The following is an 18,406-nucleotide window of genomic DNA, read 5'->3' as shown; positions in this document are numbered from 1 at the left end:
ATGATTATTCCATGTATGCATGTTGTATGTGATGAGTTTCAAGTGGTTTTTGGTGCATAGAGATAATGGTTTTATCTTGGGAATGATCGATTACATTGCATTAGGAGGAAACTGCGTGATGAGTTACAGGATTCAATGAAGTAGTGATCAAGGAGTGGTTGAGGTTGTCTTGTACAATGTGCAATGATTGCTATGTAATCCAATGGTCATACTTGAACCGATTTGTTTGTAATCTCTATGAGATCTTAGGTTTGTGATGTGTTACCGACCTATTGTTTTGCTTATAAGGTTGATGAGTTATTTTTTGTTGTGTTGGCAATTTTGGTTAAGTGTCAGTGTGATTGATTGCCAAACTAGAAGGAGTATCTGTAGTATGTGGGAAGGCAGATAGGAGCATGAAAAGGATCTGATCAAGTAGAGTAGTTCTATTTACCAGATCAGCAAACCCTGTTGTTCTCTAACAATTACCACAGTTAAATTCCTTAACTGAGTAAGCTTTAACAGGCTTATTGCTTTATAAATCCTCTAACCAAGTGATCCATTAGCTTGGATTTCAAATCCTCTATCAAGGTTACTCCTAATAGGGTATTACTTCTAATAGGGCGTAGAGTCAATCCCTTAACCAGGTGGTCCCTAATAGGATCTGTTCCTAACAGGAAATTTTGTAAAGCTTTAATAGGTTTCGCTCCTAACAGGGTGAACTTTAGAAGAGTTCAGAATACTTGTGGGTATTCATCCCCACCGTGGTTTTTCCATTTGGGTTTCCATGTCAAAAATATTGTTTAAGTGGTGAATGGTTTTTGTGGTTATGTTTGTTATGGTTAATTTGGTTAACTGTTAAATCCACTTAGTTATGATAAGATGACTAGCAGAAATCTGAAATGTTCTTTTACTATTGTTAGTAAAGTATTTTAATATTTTGGTTAAATGGTTTGGGAGTTTTAGAGCTGTTATACTATTATTTTGATATGCCAGCCAAACCGGTAAACTGTCAGTGCTATTGCATTTTGTAGCTCAGTATTTGAAACAGTTAGTTTAGTGATTGACTTGTGAGATTGTTTTTGAGTTTGGTGAAAGTTTAGTCAGTTTTCTATCTATCGATTCACCCCCCCCCCTCTCAGTAGTTGTCTGGATCCTTATTGATTCATCATATCATCAATTGGTTTCAGAGTATTTCAGGTCCTCTAGTGTCTAAGCCTAACAACTTGAGGTAAAGATCTAGAAGAACATGATGAATAAACAATGCCTGAAGTTTAATAGGGAAAACTACAGAATATGGAGTGATAGGATGAAAATATATATCAAGAATCTAGGAAGTCAATATTGGGAACATGTTGTTACACAATATACTGCACCTAGTGGGACTTTGTCTAATGATCAAAATAAAGAGCAACAAGAGAATAATCAAGCATTGGAGGCGATTATTAGTTCTTTGTCTGATTTAGAGTATGTTGATGTCCATGGTTTGGAGACTTCTTATGATGTGTGGAAGAAACTTCAGGAGACCTATAGCGGTGATGAACATGTGAATATTTCCAAATAAGAGAGTTTGAGAGGTAAATTTGATGACATGTAGATGGTTGAAGGTGAGAATATTTAACAGTATGGTTAGAGGATCAAGGAGATAGTTAGTGAGATCAATAGTGATGGTGGTAAAGTGGAGGATGCCACAGTAGTTAGTAAGGTGTTGAGAACCCTTCTACCGGTCTATGATATTTGAGTTGTAGCCATTCAAGAGCTAAAGTCTATTGATAAAACAAATTTAACACTTGACTCCATCATTGGTAAACTTACTACATTTGAATTAAATGGTTATGATGGTAGTGCTAAAAAATTTGAACCTACATTTAGAGCTTCAGTTTCTAATCCACCTATGAGGAAAAGTAGAGATGCTAGTCATAGTTATGAGTCTATATCCAGTAGAGAAGTTGATGATGAAGACCGTTTGATCGATCTTGAAGCATTGTTGGCTAAGCAGATACCCAGAGGTATCGGTAAGTATAGAGGTAAATTACCTTTGAAGTGTTTTGCATGTAACAAGATTGGACATATTGCAACTCACTATCCTAATGGTGACCATGAGCATAAGCATGAGAAGTACAAGAAGTACAAAGGCAAAGGCAAAAGAGATTGCCTTATTGCAGTTGATGGTGGAATCACTGATGAAGAATCTGAGGGAGATGCTAATGAAGATATTGTCTTTGTTGCCATTAAAGAGGAGACATCTGATCAGAAGGCATTAGTTTCTCACATGGATAGTTCTGATGATTGGATCATAGATAGTGGTTGTTTACACCACATGACTGGTGACCAGAGTAAATTTCTTACTTTGAAGGAATTTGATGGAGGAGTTGTGAGATTTGGAAATGAATCACCCTGCATGGTAAAAGGAAAGGGAACCATTTCTCTTAATGGAAAGAGTAGTGCAGATGATATCTACTAGGTTGAAGGATTAAAGCACAATATATTGAGTGTATCTCAACTAAATGACAGAGGTTATCCATTGGAATTTAAGAATGGAATGTGCAAAATCTATGGGAGAAAAGGTGAACTGATTGCAACCGGCAAGCAGACAAAAGGTAACCTGTTTCACCTAAATCCGAAAGTCAGCAACTATTTAATTGCTAAAGTAGATGATACTTGGATTTGGCATCGGAGATTTTGTCATATAAATTTTGATAACATTGTCAAAGTCAATAAGTCCAAGTCAGTAAGAGGTTTTCCTCAGTTGGACAAACCGGTGAATGCTCTATGTAAGGAATGTCAGTTAGGTAAGATGACATCCTCAAGTTGAGAAAATATTTCTCAGTAGAACATTTGTTAGATTTGGTTCATACAGACCTCTGTGGACTGATAAGGACTAAAAGTATTCAAGGTGATAGATATTTTATGATCTTCCCTGATGTTTGCTCAAGAATGATGTGGGTCACATTATTGAAGGACAAAATGGAAGCCTTTAGTAAGTTTAAGGCATTTAGAGTCTTATCTTGAAAGGAAAGTGGTAAGAAGATAAAGTGTCAGAGAACTGATCAAGGGAGTGAATTTACTTCAGAAGAATTCACTAGATATTGTGAAGACAATGGAATTAAGAGGCAACTTTCTACACCTAGGACACCACAACAAAATGGTATTGCAGAGAGGAACAAACGATCAGTTGTTGAAGCTACTATAATGGTGCTAATACAAGGAGGTGTAGCAAAAAATTTCTAGAGAAAAGCTATTAGCACAGCTATATACACTATGAATCAGATATTGGTAAAGAGAGGTAAGGATAAAACTCCTTATGAATACTCGTATGGTAGATCACCTAATGTCAGTTATTTTAAGATTTTTGGCAGTAAATGTTTTATCAAGAGAGGTGACTATGTTGTCAAGTTTGATGCTAAGAGAGATGAAGGCATATTTATTGGTTACTCCACCAAGAGTAAAGCCTACAAATGTTACAACAACCAAACAAAGAGAATCATTGAAAGTCTTGATGTCTGAGTGGATGAGTGTCCTAAAGTTTTAGGAGAAACCAGCGAGGAAAAGAAGGAAGATGAACCTTACATTTTGATTTTGAAAGTAGAACTAGTGAAGCCAAAAGTTGATAAAGTGAATGTTACAGTACCAGTTTAACCGGAACATGTAGATTCTGCATAAGAAGATAATGATAATGAGGAAGAAGAACTTGAAGATAATGATCATGTCATTCCAAGGTATGTGAGACTCAATAATAATCCTAACCAGATTATTGGAAATAAAGATGCTAGAGTGTTAACCAGAAGAAGAATTAGAGAGAATTCTTGCATGATCTCCACTATTGAGCCAAGAACTACTAAGGAAACCTTTGGAGATGATCACTAGATCAAAGCTATGGAAGAGGAGCTTGACTAGATTGAGAAGAACAATACATGGACCCTATTACCTAGACCGGTGAATAAAAATGTGATAGGCACTAAATGGGTATTCAAGAATAAACTGAATGAAGATGGAGTAGTAGTCAGAAACAAAGAAAGATTGGTATGCAAAGGTTATGCACAATAAGAAGGAGAAGACTATGGTGAGACATTTTCACCGGTTGCTAGATTGGAAGGTGTTAGGACTCTACTTGCATTTGCAGCATATAGGGGATTCAAAGTATATCCGATGGATGTGAATTCAACATTTCTAAATGGAATACTGGAAGAGGAAGTATATATTGAATAGCCAAATGGTTATGCTTTGACTAATGCAAAGGATATGGTGTGTAAACTAAACAAGGAACTCTATGGTTTGAAGCAAGCACCAAGAGAATGGTATGAAAGACTACATTCACACATGATGCAGATAGGTTTTCATATAACTAGTGAAGATAGTAATATATATCTCAAGACTGAAGGAGATAAGATACTGGTTAGTGAAGTGTCTATTGATGATATCATATTTGGAGGCAATGATGACATGAATGATGACTTTGCAAATGAGATGAAAAGTGAATTTGAAATGTCTCTGGTAGGAGAGATAAAATTATTCATAGGTTTGCAAATTCAACAGATGAAGAGTGGTATTTTTATCACACAGTCCAAATATGTGAAAGAGGTATTGAAGACATTTCGAATGGGAGACTGTAAACCAATTGGGACACCAATGGTTATAGGTTGTAAATAGTCTAAGGAGGATGATGCGTCATCCATTGATGAAAAGGAGTATAGATCAATGATAGGGAAACTGTATTATGTTTTTCACAGTAGATTGGATTTTTCTCATGCAGTTGGATTAGTTGCCAAATTTTAGAAGAACCCAAAGGAGACACACATGATTGCAACTAAAAGGATATTCAGATATTTGAAAGGTACTATTGATTATGGATTATGGTGTCCATATGCAGGTAACTTTGATTTGAAGGTTTATACAGATACAAAATGGGCATGAAATGTTGATGACAAGAAGAGCACAACTGGTGGTACATTCTTTCTTGGAGGAAGACTTGTATCTTGGAGAAGCAAGAAGAAGAGTTGTATATTATAGTCCATTGCTGAAGCTGAATATGTTGCAACATATATGAATTGTACCCAGGCAATCTGGATGAAACACATTCTGGAAGTATTCAAGTTGAAGATCACAGAACCAGTAAAGATTTATGTGATAACACCAGTGCAATAAATATCTCAAAGAACCCAGTGTTGCATGCTAGAACCAAGCATATTGAGCCAAAATATCATTTCTTGAGGGAGAAAGTGCAAAATAAAGATGTGTTATTGGAGCATGTATCTACTAAGGAGAAGCTAGCGGATATCTTTACTAAACCTCTACCTAGGATTGCTTTTGAGTATCTTAGAGGTCAGCTAGGGGTTCTGCCCCTACATGAGGTCAATTGAGTAGATGTAGAAGACATCGGTCCCAAAGCTAATTGAAGATCTTGAATTTGGATTGGTGTAGAGTGGAGTTACTCCACAAGGGGAGCATCAAGTTGTAGATCATTGATGCAGATCACTGAAGTATGACACTGCATGTTTTACTTTTAGTTTGGTATTGTTGTCAAAGGGGGAGAAGAACTGTATCATTATGGGGATAAAAATTGTATGATTGATAGAGAGAAGAATTGTAGCCAGTTGCCAGCTAAAGAAATGGAGACTCAGTTGAAGGAGAGTACATGGTAAAATGTAAACCATGATTCCTATACCTATGTATGTGCATTACTCTCAATCATCACAATCAAGGGTATTGATATTTGTATTGTCATCAATGCCAAAGGGGGAGATTGTTGGTATTTGATTGAAGATTGCATTAATGAACTATTGTGTTGTCATTGATGTCAATTGTAACTGGTAATGATTTTGTTTTGCAACTAGTAGTTGTGCAAGTGAAGGAAACTAGTATTACTTAAGAAGCAGTGAGTTCAACTAGTAACCCTACCTATTCATGTGCCAAACCCTAAGCGATGGAGCTTGATGAATTGGTTATATTGATTTATGATCAAATGGTGATCAGTAATGATTATGCCACATATGCATGTTGTATGTGATGAGTTTCAAGTGGTTTTTGGCATGTAGAGATAACAATTTTATCTTGGGAATGAGAGAGTACATTGCATGAAGAGGAAACCGTGTGATGAGTTACAGGATTCGATGAAGCAGTGATCAAGAAGCGGTCAAGGTTGTCTTGTATAATGTGCAATGATTGCTATGTAATCTGATGGTCATACTTGAACCAATTTGTTTGTAATCTCTATGAGATCTTAGGTTTGTGATGTGTTACTGACCTATTGTTTTTCTTATAAGGTCGATGAGTTGTTTTGTTGTTGTGTTGATAATTTTGGTTAAGTGACAGTGTGATTGATTTCCAAACTAGAAGGAGTTTCTACAATATGTGTGAAGGCAGATAGGAGCATGAAAAGGATCTGATCAAGCAGAGTAGTGCTATTTACCATATCAACAAACCCTGTTGTTCTCTAACAATTACAATAGTTAAATCCCTTAACCGAGTAAGATTTAATAGACTTAGTGCTTTCTAAATCCTCTAACCAAGTGATCCATTAGCTTGGATTTCAAACCCTCTATTGAGGTTACTCCTAATAGGGCATTGCTTCTAACAGGGCATTACAGTCAATCCCTTAATCGGGTGTTCCCTAACAATATATGTTCCTAATAGGACATTTTATAAAGCTTTAACAGGCTTGGCTTCTAACAGGGCAAACTTTAGAAGAGTTTAGAATACTTGTGGGTATTCATCCCCACCGTGGTTTTTCCCATTTGGGTTTCCATGTCAAAAATCATTGTGTCAAGTTGTGAATGGTTTTTGTGGTTATGTTTGCTATGGTTAATTCACTTAACTATTAAATCCACTTAGTTATGATAAGATGACCAACAAAAATCTAAAATGTGCTTTTACTATTGTTAGTAAAGTATTTTGATGTTTTGGTTAAATGGTTTGGGAGTTTCAGAGTTGTTATATTGTTATTTTGATATGTTAGTCAAATCAGTAAACTGTCAGTGCTATTCAAGTTTGTAGCTTAGTGTTTGAACCAGTTAGTTTAGTGATTGACTTGTGAGATTGTTTTTGAGTTTGGTGAAATTTTAGTCAGTTTTCTATCTATTGATTCACCCCCCCCTTAGTAGTTGTCTAGATCCTTATTGATTCATCATATCATCAATACCATCTCAAACAATCTCCTAAATACTCAGGTCAAGATCTGATCACACCGAAATATACCAGAGGAAATACTGAATTTTGTAATGCATTGATCAAAAAAACAAATTGCAAAACTGAATCATATGATATGATCAATTAAGCTTCCCGAACCATGAAAACCAATATAAAATAATATAGTGATACTATAAATACTCCATACACCAAACCATATAGCTAATGAACCAATTTGCAATCACTGTAGAAATAAATCACAGGAATATGTTGACATCAATGACAACAACATATCCTAGCAACAACAATGTCCAACAATTATGACTAAAGTATTGAGATCATTATCTCCTGCTTATAAACATAAAGTTTCTGCTATTGATCAGATCTAGACTATGACAACTATGATAAGAGATATGTTGGTTGGTAAGCTTGTTGCTTTTGAATTAAGCAAACTTGGTGAATCACATGGCAAAATTGAGATTGCATTTAAAGCTATTGTATCCGAGAAGCAGAAGTATGATCCGGGAGAAAGTTCAACTAGGGTTTCCAGGTATGAAAAGGAAATGAGAGAAATGGAAGAACAAGAAAGAGAATTGGAAGAGATTGAAGCACTTATTGCCAGGAAATTGCCTAAGGGAGCGGATAATTGTGAAGGGAAGTTGCCTTTGAAATGTTTTTTATGCAATAAGATAGGTCATTTTGCTTCTAGGTGTCCTGAAAGAGCAGAAAGAGTATCAAAGTATGATAGGACTTACAAGCCTAATCAAAAGTATATATATCAAAAGAAGTGTTATTATGTTATTGATGAAGGTGTGATAGAGGATGAGTTTGAGAAAGGGAATTCAAAAGATGAATTTGTGTTCATTGCTATCAAGGAAGATGATTTGGTACATTCTACAAGTTGTATTGTTGAAGAGAAAGCTTTGGATGCGAAGATTGATGAGAAAGATGAATGGGTGATTGACAGTGGTTGTTCACATCACATGACAGGTGACAAAGGTAAATTTGGGAATATGGACAAGTTTGATGGCGGTGTAGTGAGATTTGGAGACATAAAGTTTGTGTAATTTGTGGTAGAGGTTCTATTTGTCTAGATGGTAAGCATAATACTGATGATGTTTTATATGTTGAAGGTTTGAAGAATAATCTTTGAGTGTTGGATAGATGGTTGATAAGGGATATGATTTACAATTAAAGAATGGGAAGTGTAAGATTTTGAATAGCTCCAGTATAGAAATTGCATCAGGAACTAAAACTAAAGGTAATATATTTCATTCGAATGCTGGTGAGAAAAGTTGTTTGATTGCTCAGATTGATGAGAGTTGGTTGTGGCATAGAAGGATTTGTTATGATAATTTTGACTGCATGATTAATATTAATTCTACTCAAGTTGTTAGAAATCTGCCTATGATAGTGAAGCCTACTAATCTAGTATGCAAAGAATATCAATTGGGAAAGAAAACAAGAATTTCATTCAAGAGAAAACTGTATACATCTAATGGGTTATTAGATCTTGTGCATATCAATTTATGTGGACCTTCAAGGCTGAGAAGCTTGCAAGGAGACAGATACTTTATGTTGCTAATTGATGACTATTCTAGGATGATGCGGGTCACTTTTCTAGGGGAGAAATCTAAAGCACTACAGAAGTTCAAAATATTCAAATCTAGAGTGAATACAGAGATAGGATTGAAGCTAAAGTGTCTAAGGTCTATAGAGGAGGTGAATTCACTTTTGGTGACTTTAATTATTTTTGTAAAGAGCATGAAATCAGGAGACAATTATCTACTCTATGAACCCCTCAACAGAATGGAGTTGTTGAAAGGAAGAACATAAATGTTTTGAATGCTGCTAGAACTATGATGATTGAAGGAAATGTTCCACATATCTATTGGAGAGAAGTTGTTATCACTGTTGTATACACATTCAGCTGGGTTCATATAAAAGGTGATTTCAGTAAGACTTCTTATGAGATATGGTTTGGTCATGTTCCTACAGTTAGATATATTAAAATCTTTGGAAGAAAATGTTATATCAAAAGAGATGAGGATATAGGAAAATTTGATCTGAGATGTGATGAAGGAATATTATTGGGATATTCTACTAAGAGAAAAGCCTAATAACACAATGATGAATGAGTAGTACCCAACCGGTACTGAGAGGGGGGGGGTGAATCGGTACAAACAAAAAAACACTATTGAACCGGTTTGTCTATAGACACTGTGTATTGATAGACAAACAGTGACACTGGTCCTCAAACAAAGTACAACCGGCAAAACCCAGAATAACTGAGACAAGCATAAACTGGCTAACACTTATCTTCTCATACAATCTAACACTTCATTTCCTTTTCACCCTAATGCATGAACAGGTGATCTACCATCAAAGATATACATATGAGCAACTAGATCAACAAGATTCGCTGCTTGACAGAAAACAACAAAGCATCACATGAAGAAGATATCACACATAACACACACATTTTTCACGTGGAAACCCAATAGGGAAAAACCACATTGGGGATGAATACCCACAAGCTTGTTTTTTAACTCTTTAGAAGTCCACTCTGTTAGGAGCCTTTTCCAGTTAAAGATTGATACAATAGGTTCTGTTAGGAATCGATCCTATTAGGGATCACCGAGTTAAGGGATGGCTAGAATACCCCATTAAGGGTTAAACCTTGTTAAAGGTTACCTTGTTAGAGGATTTCAAGAACTTAATGGTTTTGAGTCACCCTGTTAAAGGATTTACAGCAAGTCTGTTAAAGCTACCTTGTTAAGGGATTTCTCAATGTTGAAGTGGTTAGAGATCAACAGGCATTACAATGATCTAGTAACATCACTCAATGCCAATACAGATCTGCTTAAGCTCCTCTTCACCTTCTGCACTTACACTCTATAGGTATCAATTCTCTCCTTTTGGTCTGGCAAGAATCATGTATCCCTTCTCTTGGATACACACATACAACTTTTGCCAACAACCTCAAAAAGAGACACAACATCGACCTTATAGGAAATCAGATAGGTTAGTAGCATGGACCCTAAACCCTAAACTTTTTAGGTTAAGGAATTCAAACGGTTCAATCCTGACCATTGAGCACACTGCATTAAATGCAACAGTTCTTGATCCAATCTCAAGACATTCTCCATCATCCATTTCCACTGATTTCATGGTGGTTGATAACCCATCACACATTATCACCATTTTGCAGACTTCACACATTCTCGAGGTAGATAGGAACAATCTCCTTCATGCAAGATCCTTCACGTGCATAAAGCTTACGTGGCAACATGATCTGTTCTTCATTACCATGCAAACTCATCACACAAAGTCACCGGTTGAGCCACATAGGCTTGAAGCACTTCAACCAGAAACCCTAAAGTTGAGACTACCAACCAGTAGTCATAAAATGCTTCCATGTGCCGGTTCCCATAACCATTTGCCGGTTCACCTTGAACAAACATACCGCATCACTCTAGCACAAATGTCGGTTCACAATGTTATACCAGTTCTCACATATGCTGGTTCTCACCTTTTCAGCATTTGACATCAATGACAACATACAATGTTATTATGTCCTCATACCGGTTCACATAATGCCAACAATCCATCTTCTCCCCCAATTTTTGCAGATATCTTCTCTGCTTCACATCTTCTCCCCCTTTGACAACAATGCCAAAGTGGAGGCACAAGTTTCCCTGTTCCATTATGCTACTCCCCCTAAGGAGTAGCATCCTTCAACACATCAATCTTGAAGAAAAATTTGACTATGCAATACCTGACTGATGTGGAGCATATACCTTTAGTTTACCTCCTGAAGGGGCAACACCCCTAATTCACCTCTTAAGTACATAAATGTAGCCTTTGGGAGAGGCTTGGTGAATATGTCTGCTAATTGCTCCTAACTGGAAACATGTTCCAGTGCAATCTCTTTGTTCTGAACCTTTTCCCTCAAGAAATGATACTTAAGCTCAAAGTGCTTGGTACTAGAATGTAAAACCGAATTCTTGGAGATATTAGTTGCACTAGCATTGTCACAAAATATACATACCGGTTCAAATACAAGAACTTTGAAGCCATTTAATACATGCTTCATCCAAATTGTCTAAGTGTAGTTAATGAAAGCTGCAACATACTCTGCTTCTTACTCATCCATGAGACTAGTCTACCATAGAGAAAGAATACACCACCGGTTGTGCTTTTCTGGTCATCTATATTGCTTTCCCAATCAGCATCTGTGTATACTTTCAAGTTGAAATCCTTGCTATATGGATATGACAATCCATAGTCAATAGTTCCCTTCAAATACCTAAGAACCCGCTTGACTGCAACCAAGTGGTATTCTCTTGGGCTTTTCTGGAATCTTGCAGTAATGCCAACTGCATGTGCAATATCTAGTCTGCTATGCACTACATAATGCAACTTACCAATCATTGATTGGTATTCCTTCTCTTCGACTAATGCTAAGTCATCTTCTTTGGATAGTTTACAACCAGTCACAGTCAAAGTACCAACCGGTTTGCTATCTTCCATGCCAAAGGTCTTCAACACCTCTTTGACATACTTGGACTGAGTGATAAAGATTCCATCTTTCATCTGCTAGATCTGCAGTCCAATGAAGAATTTAATCTCCCCTATGAGTGATATCTCAAACTCTTTCTTCATCTCATCAACAAACTCATGACTCATCTTGTCATCTCCACCAAAGATAATGTCATCAACAAATACCTCACAGATCAGGATCTGATCTCCTTCAGACTTCAAGTAGATATTGCCATCTTCACTTGTTCTCTCAAATCCAATCTTCACAAAATGGGAATACAAATGCTCATACCATGCTCTAGGTGCCTGCTTTAGACCATATAAAGCTTTATGTAGCATACATACCATGTCACTATCTTCAGATAGGGCAAACCCATTTGGTTGCTCAATATACACATCCTCTTGAAGTACACCATTTAGGAATGTAGATTTTACATCCATTTGTTATACTTTGAAACCTTTAAAAGCTACATATGCAAGAAGCATACAGACTCCTTCCAATCTAGCTACAGGAGCAAAGGTTTCTCCATAGTCTTCACCTTCTTCTTGAGCATATTCTTTGCACACCAATCTGGCTTTGTTCCTAATCACTATGCCATCCTCATTCAACTTATTTCTAAAAACCCATTGGTACTAATGACATTTTTATGCTTTGGTCTAGGTACCAAAGACCATGTACCATTTTTCTCTATCTGGTCAAGTTCTTCTTCCATTGCCTTGATCCGGTCTTCATCTTTATGAGCCTCTTTGAATGATTTAGGCTCAAATTCAGAGATCATACATGAGGTTTCTCTAACCTTTCTTCTTGTAAGGATTTCTACATCCTTATCTCCTATGATTTGCTTAGGATAATGATTTAGCTTGATAGACCGAGGAATGGTCTTAATGGATTCCTCTTGCTTTTCTTCTTCATCCTCATCTCCATCAGTATCAACATCTACATCTACTGGTGTAGGAATACTATTACTGGTACTTGGTTGACTAACAACCGATTCCCAGAATGTTACAACCGGTTCATTTACCACTTTCTCATTGCCAGTTTCCTCAGTTTTCTCAGAGCTTTCATCAACTCTTACATTGATGCTTTCCATAATTCTTTGAGTCCTATTGTTGAAACACTTGAGAGCTTTGATCTTGGTGGAATATCCTAGGAATATTCCCTCATCACATTTCGCATCAAATTTGCTCTGGTGTTCACTCCTCTTGATGTAACATTTGCTACCAAACACTCTAAAGTAGCTAACCACAGGTGTCTTATCGGTCCAATACTCATAAGGAGTTTTATCCTTACCTTTCTTGATGAGTATCCGGTTCATTGTGTAGAATGCAGTGCTTGCTGCTTCTCTCCAAAAGGTGTGAGCTACCTTTCCTTGAATCAACATGGTTCTAGTTGCTTCAACTATAATCCGATTATTCCTCTCTGCTAGGACATTTTTTTGTGGAGTCCGGGAGGTAGATAGTTGCCTCTTGATGCCATGTTCTTCACAGTACTTGTTGAATTCACCGGAAGTGAATTCCCCTCCTTGACCAGTTCATAGGCACTTGATCCTTTTACCACTTTCCTTCTCCACTAATCCTCTAAAATCTTTAAACTTTACAAAGGCTTCAGACTTGTCTTTCAAGAATGTGACCCACATCATTCTTGAGTAGTCATCAGTGAGAATCATGAAGTACCTATCACCCTGTACACTTCTAGTTTTCATAGGGCCACACAAATAAGTATGCATAAGATCAAGCAAGTTTTCAGCAATGAAAGATTTACCTTTAAAGGTTGTGGAAGACATTTTCCCCAATTGACAATCTCTGCACAAGGTATTATCCAATTTTCTTAGCACCGACAACCCTCTAACTACCTTGATCTTACTAGCCTTCACAATGTTATCAAAGTTTACATGGTAGAGTCTCCTATGCCATATCCATCTATCATCAAATTTAGCCATAAGACATGTACTTATATTTGCATTTAGCTGAAATAGGTTACCTTTGGTCTGCATGCCAGTGGCCACCAATTCACCATTCTTTCCTTTGATTCTGCAAACTCCATTCCTGAATTCCAAAGTGAGGCCACTATCATTCAGTTGGGCAACACTCAAAAGGTTGTGTCTGAGACCATCAACCCAGTACACATTTTCAGCACTACTCTTTCCATTCAAAGAGATAGACCCTTTGCCTTTGACCATGCATGGTGCATCATTGCCAAAGCAAACCACACCACCATCATACTCTTCCAAAGATAGAAACTTGCTCCGGTCACCAATCATATGGTGAGAACAACCACTGTCAATGATCCATTCATTGGAATTATCAAACTGGGAGACAAGAGCCTTCTTGTCTGACACATCTTCCTTGACAACAACAAACACAATATCTTCATTTTTTTCATCCTTTGATTCCTCATCTGTGACACCTTCATCAATTGCCACAAAACAGTTTCTCTAGTTTCCTCCTTTGAATTTCTTGAACCTTTTTGGTTTGTCCTTGTTGTCACCATTAGGACACTTTATAACAATATGTCCTATCTGGTTACAGCAAAAGCATTTCAAAGGTAGCTTACCTCTATATTTGCCAGTACCTTTAGGAAGTTTCTTGGTAAGGAGAGCTTCAAATGCCACCAGAATCTCCTCACCATCCATTTCTCTGCTCTGTCTTGGTTCACCACTAGTGCTAGCTCCTTTTCCTTTTCTGGATGGTACTGTAGAAGCTTTAAAAGCTGATTCAGTCTTTTGTACACTACCATAAAAACTATTTAGCTCATAGGCTGTCAACTTTGCAATGATGGAGTCTAGGGATACCTTAGTCTTGTCTATTGATCTCAGCTCTTGAATAGCAACAACCCTTATTACATAGACCAACAATAGGGATCTCAGGACTTTGCTTACCATAGTGGAATCTTCTATTTTACCACCTGCACTCTTGATATCTCCAACAATGGTTTTGATTCTTATTCCATACTGTTGAATGGTCTCACCTTCAACCATCCGCATATCTTCAAACTTCCCTCTAAGGCTTTCTTCCTTAGCTTGTTTTACATGCTCATCATCGCTATAGATATTTTCAAGAGTATCCCATACCTCTTTGGGATTTTCCTTATCTTGGACATCAATAAAATCAATGTCAGATAAACTACTAATTAGGGCTTCCATGACTTGCCCATTCTCCTGTATCTCTCTCTTCTGGTCATCGGTGAGAGTACCGGTAGGGGCAACATAGGCATTCTCAACATAGCTCTAGTGTTGAGCACCCATGCTTCTGATGTATATCTTCATTCTGTCTTTCCATATACTGAAATTTTCTCTGTTAAACTTTGGACCTTTCCTCTTCATCATTAGACTGGGATCTTTACCTCAAGTGGTTAATCTTATAACACAAAGGATCTGGAGGATGCTATGATACCAATTGATAACACAATGATGGTACTGAGGGGGGGGGGAATCAATATAGACAAAAACATGCTCTTGAACCAGTTTATCTGTAGACACTGTGTATTGACAGACAAACAATGACACCAGTCCTCAAACAGAGTACAACCGGCAAAACCCAGAATAACTAAGACAAGTATAAACTGGATAACACTTATCTTCTCATACAATCTAACACTTCATTTCCTTTTCACCCTAATGCATGGATAGGTAATCTACCATCAAAGATATACATATGAGCAACAAGATCAACAAGATTCAGTGCTTGACGGAAAACAACAAAGCATCGCATGAAGAAGACATCACACATAACACACATATTTTTCATGTGGAAACCCAATAGGGAAAAACCACGGTGGGGATGAATACCCACAAGCTTGTTTTTGAACTCTTTAGAAGTCCGCTCTGTTAGGAGCCTTGTTTGGTTAAAGACTAATATAATAGGTTATGTTAGGAACCAATCCTGTTAGGGATCACCCGGTTAAGGGTTAAACCCTATTAAAGGTTACCTTGTTAGAGGATTTCAAGAACTCAATGGTTTTGAGTCACCCTGTTAAAGGATTTACAACAAGCCTATTAAAGCTACCCTGTTAAGGGATTTCTCAACTGTTGAAGTGGTTAGAGATCAATAGGTATTACAATGATCTGGTAACAACACTCAATGCCAATGTAGATCCACTTAAGCTCCTATTCACCTTCTGCACTTACACTCTGTAGGTATCACTTCTCTCCTTTTGGTCTGGTAAGAATCATGTATCCCTTCTCTTGGATACACACACACAACTTTTGTCAACAACCTCAGAAAGAGACACAACATTGACCTTATAGGGAATCAGATAGGTTGGTAGCATAAACCCTAAACCCTAAACCTGTTAGGTTAAGGAATTCAAACGGTTCAATCCTGACCATTGAGCACACTACATTAAATGCAACAGTTCTTGATCCAATCTCAAGACATTCTCCATCGTCCATTTTGACTGATTACATGGTAGCTGATAACCCATCACACATTATCATCATTTTACAGACTTTGCACATTCCTGAGGTAGATAGGAAAAATCTCCTTCATGCAAGATCCTTCACACGCATAAGTCTTATGTGGCAACATGATCTATTCTTTGTTACCATGCAAACTCATCACACAAAATCACCAATTGAGCCACACAGGCTTGAAGCACTTCAACCGGAAACCCTGAAGTTGAGACAACCAACCGGTAGTCATACAATGCTTCCATGTGCCTGTTCCCATAACCATATGTTGGTTCACCTTGAACAAACATACCACTTCATTCTGGCACAAATGCCAGTTCATAGTGTTATACTGTTTCTCACATATGTTGGTTCTCACCTTTTCAGCATATTGACATCAATGACAACATACAATGTTATTATGTCCTCATACCAGTTCACATAATACCAACAAAGCCTACCAGTGTTATAACAAGAGTTCGAGAAAGATTGTGGAAAGTGTGAATATGAAGGTTGATGAGAATCGTGAGAAGAAAATCAGAGCATACAGATTTGAATCTGATGATCGGGATGTTACTTCAAAGAAAGTGTAGACTTCGAGCATGAAGCAGAGTGATCTGGAAGAGATAGTAGATTCAGATGCTGAGTTGTTGGTGAAGAAGTTCAAGAGACTGAAAATTAGAATAATCAGAAGACCCCCAGGTATGTAAGATTAAATCATTTAGAAAACTCGATTATTGGTGATAAAAATAAAGGTGTGATGACTAGGAGAAGAATTGTTGTTGAAGAAACATGTTTGATTTCCAAAATTGAGCCTAAAGATGTTGCTAAATCTTTTAAAGATGAAAATTGGGTAAAAGCTATGGAAGAAGAGTTAGATCAGATTAAGAAGAACAAAACATGGGAACTTGTTCCAAGATCTAAGGACAAGAATGTAATTGGTACTAAATGGGTGTTCCGAAATAAGTTGAATGAATATGGAGAAGTTGTTAGAAACAAAGAAAAACTAGTATGTAAGGGATATTCACAAATGGAAGGTATTGATTTTGAGGAGACTATTGCTCCAATAGCTAGAATTGAAGTTGTTAGACTATTTCTTGCATATGCTACTCATAATAAATTCAAGGTATATCATATGGATGTGAAGTCATCCTTTTTGAATGGTGAGTTAGAATAGGAGGTCTACATTGAGAAACTGAATGGATTTTCATTGACAGACAAAGAAGATGTAGTATACAGATTGAAGAAAGCATTATATGGACTTAAATAAGCCCCTAGAGCTTGGTATGCTAGATTGGACAAGTATTTGTTGAAGTTGGGATTTTGTAAAGGTACCGTTGATAGTAATTTGTATTTCAAGATTGATAATGATATTATTTTTGGAGGAGATGATGATTTGAGTAAGAAATTTGCTGATGATATGCAAAAAGAGTTTGAGATGTCTATGATAGGTGAGATAAAATTCTTTCTGGGATTGAAAATTGTACAAATTGACAAAGGCATTTTCATATCTCAATCTAAGTATGTAAAGGAGTTTTTGAAGAAGTTTGGACTAGATGATTCCAAACCTGTTGAAACTCCTATGGTGACTAGATGCAAGATGACAAAAGATGATGAATCTTTGAAGGCTAATCAAACCCTGTAAAGATCTATGATTGGTGGACTGTTATATTTGACTCAGACTAGACCTGACATTATGAATGTTGTATGTCTTGTTGCAATATTTCAGGCTGATCCTAAGGAAAGTCATGTTACTATTGTGAAGAGGATATTCATATATTTGAAGGGAACAATTGATTATGGTCTATGGTATTCGAAGAATGATGATTTCACTTTAAATGCTTATATAGATGCTGATTGGTTAGGTGATGTTGATGACTGGAAGAGCCCTACCGGCGGGGCATTGTTTTTGGGAAAGAAATTGATTTCTTGGGCAAGCAAGAAGCAAGATGCTATTTCCTTATCTACCATAGAAGCTTAATACATTGTTGCTGCTAGCAACTGTACTTGAGTACTTTGGATGAAGAAGACACTGAAGGATATTAGAGTTCTTTATAATGAGCCTACTATTATATATTGTGACAATTCTAGTGCTATCAATATTTCCAAGAATCCGGTGTTGCATTCTAAGAAAAAGAATATATCAATCAAGTTGCATTTCTTGAGAGAGGTGAATGCAAAGGAAGATAGATTAGAGTATGTACCTACAAAAGAATAGATTATAGATATATTTACTAAGCCTCTACCTATAGATACATTTGTATACCTAAGAGATAAGTTAGGGATAATTGTCCCTCCTGGTATGAACTAGATGCATTGAGCTACATCGATCTAGTGAACTTTATAGTCTTATTGTGATATCCGGATTGATG

Source organism: Cryptomeria japonica, chromosome 11, assembly GCF_030272615.1.
Source record: "Cryptomeria japonica chromosome 11, Sugi_1.0, whole genome shotgun sequence".
NCBI lineage: Eukaryota > Viridiplantae > Streptophyta > Pinopsida > Cupressales > Cupressaceae > Cryptomeria > Cryptomeria japonica.
This window is presented reverse-complemented; position numbering follows the sequence as displayed.